A 9,531-nucleotide genomic window follows, 5' to 3' on the forward strand; every position below is an offset into this window, starting at 1 on the left:
CAAATAGCTGGAACTACAGGCGTGCGTTACCACGCCCGGCTAATTTTTGATTTATTGTAGAGATGCGGTCTCGCCAAGTTGCCCAGGAGGGTCTCGAACCCGCGGGCTCAGGCAATCCACTCGCCTCAGCCTCCCAAAGGCGCGGGATTGCAGGCTGAGCCACCGAGCCCGGCTAAAGATCAAATTGATAATAGTGATTGTAAAGTGGGCAAGAAGAGTTATGGGGTAGGGAAGAAGCTAAACTGTAATTTTGTCTGTCGTAGTTTCTTTTTGATTTTTTAATTTTTTTTAGATGAAAAAGATTAGTTTATTTAAAAGTAAATTAGAGGGAGAAAGAGAAGAGAGAGAGGAGATTCACCTCCCCAAGTTGGGGGAGGGGCCGAAGCCGGGAAGCATAGTGACAGCCATCTCTCAAAGAGCACATGGCCACACCAGAGTCTAGCAAGGCAGTGGCCCTCTTTTTTATTTTATTTTTTTGAAAAAGAAACTTGATGTAAATGTTTACACTTTTCATTTCTGAGAGATGGGGGATATGTGTATATTTGATTATAGTTTTGTATATATTTTTTCAAAATATGAATCCATTAACTACACTTAGAAAAAATAAAGGGCCAGGTATAGTTTTACACCACTTGGGCAAGGTATCACATATTTGTAATCAATCACTGTTTATCCAACCCTGGGTTTGCCTCATCCTTGAGGAGGCTTGGCCACTCTAATTCTACGTCCTTGTGCCTGGGTTGGGTCACTGTTGCCCGCAGTGTCCATAACTCTGCAGCGTTGTGATTTGGGCTGGTTTGGCATCACACATCTTTGCTTCTTTCCAGAGTATAGAGCTCGTTCTAGGATCTGTTAAAAAAAAAACATAACTAGGCCGAGCGCGGTGGCTCACTCCTATAATCCCAGCACTTTGGGAGGCCAAGGTGAGAGGATTGCCTGAGCTCACGGGTTCAAGACCAGCCTGGGCAAATTGGCAAGACCTCATCTCTACAATAAATAAAAAAAAAAAATTAGCGAGGCATGGTGGCACATGCCTGTAGTTCCAGTTACTTGGAAGGCTGAGGCGAAAGGATCACCTGAGCCCAGCAGGTTGAATCAGGATCGCCTGAGCCCAGCAGGCCGAGTGTGCCACTGCCCTCCAGCCTGGGCAACAGAGTGAGACTCCAACTTAAAAAATGAAAACAAAAAAATGAAAACAAAAAACATGACCGATTCTTCACACCTCAGAGACTCTGTCCTTATATAGCAATAGCAACCAGGCATCTACACTAGGACAGAGACAGGGAATAAGAACTATGTTTGTTTGTTTGTTTTAAATCTGTAGCCCAACAATAACCTCTGAGGGTGGTGGTGGTGGGAATAGCCACTGCATCTGACTTAGCAGTTGCTTCACTTGCTATGTGCCAGGCATTGGGCTTAGCTCTTTGCATGGCTTATCTTAATTCTTATTACAAATCTTGAGATAGGAGCCATTATACCCATTTTACAGATGAGAAAAATGGGACTCAAAGATTATATAATTTGTAGCAAGGCACGGCAGAGCTGGGATTTGAAACCTGGTCTGTTTGATGCGAAACCCGTTCCCTTGAGTGAGAAGTAGGGCCTGTTGTCACGCAACGTGCTGTCTTTTGGTGATAGCAACTCTGCTTTTCCTCTTTGAGGATGTCCCTGGTGTGTTCTAAACAGTCTCATCTTGTATAAAAATATTGGTTGCGGCAAGGTCAGCATTCGTTGGTACACACCGACCTGACCTAGTCACTTCTTCATATGTCAAACTTCTTATATTGGAAAATTGTCAGCCCCCTGTACTCCCTGAGTGTCCCCTACCCTCTGGCATCCTGGTTCCTCTTCCAGAACTCCCAGACTGTCCCTAAAATACAGCACCCAAAAGGTTAACCCCTGGACACACACACACACACACACACACACACACACACACACACACACCTCCAGTGTTAAAGGCCAATGTGGAATCCATACTTACCACCTGAGACCTGGGTCTTACATCTTGCTAAATACTTGGAGCATCTCCATTGGAGAAAAGGGCAGTTATTTTCCTGGCTTTGCACCACACTGCGGAGACGACACATGCACTAAGGAGACTTCCTGGCCTTTGGCTGTCACGCTGTCAGTGCAGGGGAGACAGAGTCCACTCTGGTCCCCGATTCCCGGTGCTTTCCCCTCCATGTACATGGTTGCTGAAAGAGCATAATTAGTTCAATTGTGGGGAGACGCTGCTGGCTTCTTTGAAACCTTCTGCTAGGCTGATGTATTTTCCTTCTTGATTAGAAGTTTTCTTGGCTGCTCTTCTAAGTTACTCCAAATATTTCTCCTGCCTTCTGGTCAATACATTAGCAGGGTGTAGTGTGAAATGAAATTTATTTTCAATTATATCCATAGCAACTGGTCCCTCTAGAATCTGTTTTTGGTATCACTGATGTTTTATATGGGCTATTTTCTTTGCAGTTAAAAATCCAAACTGAAACCAAACTATAAACCTTCAGAATGAATTTAGCAGAATGATTTCAACTCTTACTAAAAAAAGACTAGAAGGAACTATGCCTAAGAGTTAACAGTGATTGCCCTTCTATTGAGATTATGTGTGAATGAATTCTCTTATTTCTACTTTCCTTTTAACTGACTAGTGCTACTTTAAAAAAAATTAATAGACTTACGTTTAGAGCAGTTTTAAGTTTGTACAAAATTGAACAGATAGTACAGAAGTTCCTACATGCCCCTTCTCTCCTTCTCCCGCTACAGTTCCCCCTGTTATTAACTACCTTGTATTAATGTGGTACATTTGTTATAAGGGATGAATTACTATTGACACATTATTGGTAACTCTAGTCCATAGTTGAGAGGTCACTCTTGGTATTATACATTGTATGGGTTTTGACAAAAGTATAATGTCATGTATCAACCATTACAGGATCATACCAGTGAGTTTCACTGCCCTAAAAATTCCCTTTGCTCCACCTGTTAACCACCCCCAACTCCTGTCAACCACTGATCTTTTTACTGTCTCCATAGTTTTGTCTTTTCCAGAATGTCGTATCGTTGGAATAGTATTATGTAGCCTTTTCAGATGGGTTTCTGTCATTTAGTAATATGCACTTAAGGTTCCTCCATGTCTTTTTGTAGCTTGATAACTTGTTTATTCTTATCATTGAGTAATATTCCATTGTCTCAATGTACCACAGCTTGTCCATTTATCTACTGAAGGACTTGGTTGCTTCCGGTTTAGGGCAAGTGTGAATAAAACTGATATAAGCATCTGTGTTCAGGTTTTTGTGATTATATGTTTTCAACTCATTTGGATTAATATCTAGACACATTATTGCCGGATCATATGTTAGGGTAGGTTTGTAAGAAACTGCCAGATGTCTTCTAGAGTGGCTGTACCATTTTGCATTCTCACCAGCAATGAATGAGAATTCCTGCTGCTTTACATCCTCATCAACACTTGGTATTGTCAGTTTTTTTTTAGTCACTCTAATAGGTGCACAGTAGTGTCTCACTGATGTTTTAATTTGCAGTTCCCTAATGATGTATGATGTTGAACATGCTTTTGTATGCACCTTTGGTGAAGTGGTTGTCCAGATCTTCCACCTTTTCAAAAAATGTTTTCTTCCCAGTCTGTGGTTTGGTTTTTCATTCTCTCAACAGGGTCTTTTGCAGGGGGGAAGCTTTTAATTGTAATGAAGCCTAACTTATCAATTTTTTTTTCATGGATCATGCCTTGGGTAATGTACCTTAAAACTCACTTTCAAACCCAAGGTCACCTAGATTATCTTCTAGAGGTTTTATGTTTTACATTTAGGTATATAATCCCTTTTGAGTTAACTTTTTGTCAAGGGTGTAAGGTAAGTGTCTAGATTAATTTTTTTTTCACATGTGGATGCCGTGTGGGTGGACTATCCTGTCTCTATCGAATTGCTTTTGTGCCTTTGTCAAATGTCAATTGACTATATTTGTGTGAGTCTATTTCTGGACTCTCTTTTCCATTCCATTGATTTGTTTGTGTATTCTTTTTTCAATACCACATGATCTTGTTTATTGCAGGCTTATAGTAAGTCTTGAAGTTGGGTAATGTCTTTCTTCCAACTTTTTTTATTTTGTAATTTTTTAATTTTAATTTTAATTTTTTGAGTTGGATTCTCACTCTCTCATCCAGACTGGAGTGCAGTGGCTGCTCCCAGCCACCTCAGCCTCGACCTGCTGGGCTCCGGCGATCCTTCCGCCTCAACCGTCCAAGTAACTGGAACTACAGGCGAGCGCTACCACACCTGGCTAATTTTTTGATTTATTGTAGAGATGAGGTCTCACCAAATTTACCGGTGGGTCGCGAACCCGCGGGCTCAGGCAATTCACTCACCTCAGCCTCCCAAGGCGCGGGATTACAGGCTGAGCCACCGAGCCCGACTTAGTATTACTTTTAAAATCAGAAAAAAAAATTAAAATATACTTATGACTAACTTTATTTCTTTCTCTTTCTTTAAATATAAAAGGCTAAAAAAATTCAAACAATCCTACAATATAATGTCAATGTAAAAATGTAAAAAAGCAAAGTAAAAAATGAAAGTTTTCTCCTTTATTCAATTTCCTCACTTCTCTCCACAGGGAAATTGGTATATGTATTTGTGGTCTATTTCTGTCAAACAAGTTATTCTAAAATTTAGTGGTATAAAACAACAATAAACATTTATTATCTTTGGGTTTTCTGTGGGCCAGTAATTTGACTATGACTTGACGGTTCTGGCTCAGGATCTTACATGAGGTTCAGTCAGATATCAGCTGGGACTGCAGTCATCTGAAGGCTCGATTGAGACCAGAGGATCTCACTGGCAAGTCAATATTGTTTGTTGTTAGGAGGCCTCTGTTTCTCCCCATTTGGTCCTTTCCTAAGAGATGCTTTAGTGGTTACTGACTTCCCCCAGAGCAAGCAATCGGAAGCCACATATCAGCACTTCTACCATAATCTCTGTTTTAGAGTGAGTCACAAAGTCTAGGCCTTGTTCAAAGGGAAGAGAATTACTTTCCACCTTTGTAATGAAGTATTAAAGAATTTGTAGGCATATTTGAAAACCACAACAGTTATTTATTTATTTATTTTGAGACAGGGTCTCACTCCAGGCTGGAATGCAATGGCACAATCCCGTCTTACTGCAACCTCCTCCTGGGCTCAAGGGATCCTTCCGTCTCGGCCTCCTGAGTAGCTGGGACTTCAGGTGTATGGCACTGCACCCAGCCACTTTTTGTATTTTTTTGTAAGTCTCTCTATGTTGCCCAGGCTGGTCTTGAACTCCTGGGCTCAAGTGCTTCTCCTGCCTTGGCCTCCCCAAGTGCTGAGATTACAGGTGTGAAACACTTTGCCTGGCCCCAGTTAATTTTAAAATCAGAAAGACAAAAAAAAAAATTAGGCCGGGCCCAGTGGCTCAGCCTGTAATCCCACGCTTTGGGAGGCTGAGGTGAGTGAACAGCCTGAGCCCATGGGTTCGAGACCCGCCTGGGCAACTTGGCGAGACCTCATCTCTACAATAAATCAGAAAAATTAGCCGGGCGTGGTAGCGTGGGCCTGTAGTTCCAGCTACTTGGAAGGCTGAGCAGAAGGATCGCCGGCGCCCAGCAGGCGAGGCTGCGGTGACCGGGAGCGGCCACTGTACTCCAGTCTGGGCGGCAGAGTGAGCCTCCGACTCAAAAAAAAATTGAACATACTTAAGTCAAACTATATCTTTCTCTTTATTTTTGATTGACTATAAAATAAATGTTTTGCATTGTAGAAATATAAAAAGTCCTGCAGTTTATAAAGCAAAAAGTGAAAGTCTCTTCCCTTCACTCCATTCTCCCACTCCTATTCCACAGAGGGAAGTTGGTCCATAGCTTTCCAGTCTATTTTTTACATGTGTACATGCACACGTGTGCGTGTACATAAACATGTACTGCATAGTTCTTTGTAAAAATGCAATTAAATTCTACGTTGTTTTGCTGCTCCTCCCCAACCTTTAACACACCATGGTCACCCTTTAATGTCAGTACATTTAGGATTCACTCAGTCTTTTTTTTTTTTTTGAGTTGGCATCTCACTCCATTGCCCAGACTGGAGTGCAGTGGCTGCTCCCAGCCACCGCAGCCTCGCCTGCTGGGCTCTGGCGATCCTTCTGCCTCAGCCTTCCGAGTAGCCGGAACTACAGGCACACGCTACCATGCCCAGCTAATTTTTTAATTTATTGTAGAGATGAGGTCTCGCCAAGTTGCCCAGGCGGGTCTTGAACCCTCAGGCTCAGGCAATCCACCCACCTCAGCCTCCCAAAGCGCAGGATTACAGGCTGAGCCACCGAGCCCAGCTTCCCTCAGTCTTTTAACACCTGCGTAGCAGTCCGTAGTACAGATTTAAAATACTTTAAAGATTAATTTATTGATGGAAATTTAGATTTCTCCAGTTTGTCGCTATTACAAGTATTGCTGACACGAACATTCTGTATAAAGATTGGAGCTTATTTCTGCAGGATCAAGGCTTATAATTAGAATTCATAGGACAAAGGGCAAGTACTTTTAAAGTTTTGTTAGGTTTTGCCAAGTTGCCTTCCAATAACTGTTACATTCTGTACTCCCACCAACAGTAGGTAAGAGTTATTGATTCCCCATAACTTGGAAAATGTGGAATATGCTTAGTCTTTTAAATTTCTGTCATGAGGCTGGGCTCGGTGGCTCAGCCAATAATCCCAGCACTTTGGGAGGCCAAGGCAAGTGAATTGCCTGAGCCTGCGAGTTTAAGACCAGCCTGGGCAACTTGGCAAGACCTCGCCTCTGCAATAAAAAATAAAAAATAGCCAGGCATGGTAGCGCACATCTGTAGTTCTGGATACTTGGAAGGCTGAGGTGGAAGGATCACTGGAACCCAGCAGGTTGACACTGGGGTGGCCGTGAGCGTGCGTGCTTCTGCACACCAGCCTGAGCGAAGAAGTGAGATCCAACTCAAAAAAACCCCAAACAAACAAATTTCTGTCACATGATGGGCAAACAATGTGATCCTTTCTTGTAATTTGCTATTCTTAAATCATTAATGAGGATAATTTTTTTCATATTTTTATTGCTATTTGCACTTCTTTTTCTTTGAATTGTCTATGATCTTTTCCTGTTTTCCCATGAGACTGTCTTACTTTTTAATGATTTATAGAAGCTCTTCTATTTTAGCAACTAAGTCAACATAAAAGCAACATTTGTTTAGCTTTTATTAGTGCCAGATAATGTTTGTTATACATATTGAAAATTTTTTCCTTATACGTCATTTGTTCTTTTTTTATTTAGAGTTGGGGGGTCTCACTCTGTCACCTGGGCTGAGTACAGTGGCATGATCATGGCTCACCATAGCCTCCACGTCCTTGGCTCAGGTGATCCTCCCTCCTAAGCCTCCCAAGTAGCTGGGACTACAAGTATGTGACACCACACATGACTAATTTTTTGTTTTTTTTGTAGAGATAAGGTGTTGCTATGTTGCCCAAGCTGGTCTTGAACTGTTGGGCTCAAGCAGTCGTCCTGCTGTGACCTCCCAAAGTACTGGAATTACAGGTGTGAGCCACTGCACCTGGCCCATTTGTCCTTTTAAAGTCAATTTTTATATGCAATGAAAGTGATATGTATACATACAAAATATTCATTTTTGAGCTAAATTTGGTACTCTGATTGCTTTCTTTCTTACATATCTTCCAGCTTTTCCTGAAATTAAACTTGTATTGGTTTCCTAGGACTGCCCTAACAACCTTGGTGGCTTAAAACAACACAGCACAAATTTATACTCTCACAGTTCTGGCCTGCAATCAAGGTGTCGTGCTCCCTTCTAAGGCTCCAGGGAGGAAGTTCCAGGTTGATCTCACCTGGAGGTCCTTAATTTAAGTACATCTGCCAAGACCCTTTTTCCAAATATAGTCACATTCAGAGGTATCTGGGGTTAAGACAAGGACATATCATTTCAGAGGCTGCCATTCTACTCACTACACTCCATTATTTTTTATTTGTCATTTTCTGGGGTTTTATGACCTTATAAAAAATGCTCCTAGGCTGGGTGCAGTGGCTCAAGCCTATAATCCCAGTACTTGGGAGACTGAGGCGAGAGGATTGACTGAGTCCAGGGGTTTGAGATCAGCCTCGGCAACTTGGCGAGACCTCATCTCTACAGTAAATCAGAAATTAGCTGGATGTGGTAGCATGCTCCTGTAGTTCTGGCTACTAGGAAGGCTGAGGCAGAAGGATTGCCTGAGCCCAGCAGGTCGAGGCTGCAGTAGCCATGAGCATGCCACACACTCCAGCCTGGATGAGAGAGACTCCGACGCAATAAAATAATATAAAATATGCTCCTTAGAGCTTTCACATACTATTGGTATTTTCTCCGGTGTTCCCTATGTTATGTTTTTTCTCCTGGGAGCCTTTGTCCTCAGCCTTCCTTCTCCTGGAAGGACAGTCTCCAGGTCTGGATCACAGTGGCTGTGCTGGTGCTTGCCTACACTGCTCCCCAGTGTTGATTCCTGTGTCTGGATCCCAAATCATCCTCTTCTATGATAGAAAGCGTTACTTTCTACCTTCAAATGTAGCTAGGTTGAAAATAAATTTCCAGCTGGGCTCGGTGGCTCAGCCTGTAATCCTAGCACTTTGGGAGGCCAAGGGGAGTGGATTGCCTGAGCCCATGGTTTTGAGACCAGCCTGGGCAATTTGGTGAGACCTTGTCTCTATAATAAATCAAAAATTAGCTGGGCATGGTGGCGTGTGCCTATAGTTCCAGCTACTTGGAAGACTGAGGCAGAAAGATTGCTGGAACCCAGCAGGTCAACCCTTGGTGGCTGTGCCACTGCACTCCAACCTGGGTGACAGGGAAACTCTGACTCAAAAAAAAAGAAAAGAAATTTCCAATAGAAATTTTTTTTTTTTGAGTCGGAGTCTCCCTCTGTGACCCAGGCTAGAGTGTAGTGGTATATGCATGGCTACCGCAGCCTTGACCTGCCAGGCTCAGGTGATCCACCTCAGCCTTCTAAGTAGCTGGAACCACAGGGGCACACCACCACAACCAGCTAAATTTTTTGATTTATTGTAGAAACGAAGTCTTGCCAAGTTGCCCAGGCTGGTCTTGACACCCTGGGCTCAAGAATCCTCTCCCTTCGGCCTCCCAAAGTGCTAAGATTATAGCGTGAGCCACTGCGCCTGGCTCCACAGAATCTTAAATTCATTGTTGCCTTATCTTCTGGCATTCAGTGACATCCAGGAGTTTGATGCTGTTCCAATTTCTGTTCTTGATAGGTAAACTCTTTCTTCTCAAAGTGTTTAGGATCTTTCCTTTACTCCTGATGATCTAAACTTTCATAATGAATGTTTTTATCTGTCGGCTTGGCCACTTTCGGTCTGGGGTTTTCAATTATTTGTTTGAAAATTTCAGCTGGGCTTGGTGGCCTGTACTCCCGTGCTTTGGGAGGCTGAGGTGAGTGGATTGCCTGAGCCCGTGGGTTTGAGACCTGCCCGGGCAACTTGGCGAGACCTCATCTC

At 42.9% G+C, this 9,531-nt stretch overlaps 1 protein-coding gene across 1 annotated transcript in view; it reads left to right on the plus strand.

The window, feature by feature from the left end:
• Positions 1-9,531, plus strand: part of SLC12A8 (solute carrier family 12 member 8) — a 145,016-nt gene that overhangs the window by 23,854 nt on the left and 111,631 nt on the right. The window lies entirely within an intron of this gene.

This window comes from Carlito syrichta, unplaced genomic scaffold (genome assembly GCF_000164805.1).
Source record: "Carlito syrichta isolate Samal-C Ts95f unplaced genomic scaffold, Tarsius_syrichta-2.0.1 Scaffold315477, whole genome shotgun sequence".
Classification (NCBI taxonomy): domain Eukaryota; kingdom Metazoa; phylum Chordata; class Mammalia; order Primates; family Tarsiidae; genus Carlito; species Carlito syrichta.